The sequence below is a fragment of the Caenorhabditis briggsae genome, assembly GCF_000004555.2.
Source record: "Caenorhabditis briggsae complete genome, chrIII, whole genome shotgun sequence".
Lineage (NCBI taxonomy): Eukaryota > Metazoa > Nematoda > Chromadorea > Rhabditida > Rhabditidae > Caenorhabditis > Caenorhabditis briggsae.
In genome coordinates, this window is record NC_013490.2 from 7,060,553 (window position 1) to 7,061,583 (window position 1,031).

Consider the following 1,031-nt stretch of genomic DNA (forward strand, 5'->3'; position numbering starts at 1 on the left):
AGGAAATCAAAAAAAAAAAAAGGCTCAAGAGATCGCTCTTACGATTTATTTTAAGAAAAAATTACGAGATATGAGCTCTCAACCTATTTTTTCTCAGAGAACGATAATATATTCCCCATCGCAGTGTTTCATCATCTTTTGTTCTAGCAATAATACCCCCATTCTCCAGTGCCCTTGTGTCCATCTAATTGGAAAACCTAATCCTAAAACACTAAATTCTTAGCTGTCACAAAAAAGGGAACATTCTGAAAACATTGCGAAACCAGTCACTTCTGATGACGTCAACACGGGGGACCAGTGTTTTTCACCAAAAGTGTGCACTGGAGCAAGCATCTCCTTCTTTTTCTCCTTCTAAAACCAATTAACTTTTTCCATCTCCATCCTCTATCCCTTTCTTTTTTTTTCGACTCGTCACTATTTGATTCTCCTCTTCATAACACATTCAACGGGATAAACGGATATATACTATTCATAAGAACCCAACGAAACGACTGCTCTCTTATTTCTTCTTGATCTTTTTCAAGAAATTTTTTAAATTTCAGGTATCAAAAAACTCCATAACGACAAGTTCCATGTTTGATTGAAGTGAGTTTCACCAGCGGATCGTTCTAAACTATACAGCTATATGCCTCAGGCGTCGTTCTCAGTCTGCAGAATGTTTTTTTAGTTAGACGCAACACAGGTGATTCGCGATCAATCCGTTACGGAGTTGTGATCGTCGCCGGATGTCGTACTCCTATGCTACGCCGACGGCGTTGGTCGCTCGTTCTGGCCCGATAGTGTTGCCCAGCTCGCAACAGTCGGTGTCTTGTTATCGGTCGTTGGTTCGTGGTGGCTAGCGTTTAGTTACGCTAGTGTGTGTGACGTCGGTGTGAAAGTCGACGACGTTTCCGACCCGTCTTGAAACACGGATTGCGGAGTGCTTGTCTACTGCGAGTCAAAGGGTGTTAAAACCTTGCGGCGAAATGAAAGTGAAGGTCAGTCTTGAATTGGCCGACGTGGGATCGGTGCTCCTTGGAGTGCTGCGCACC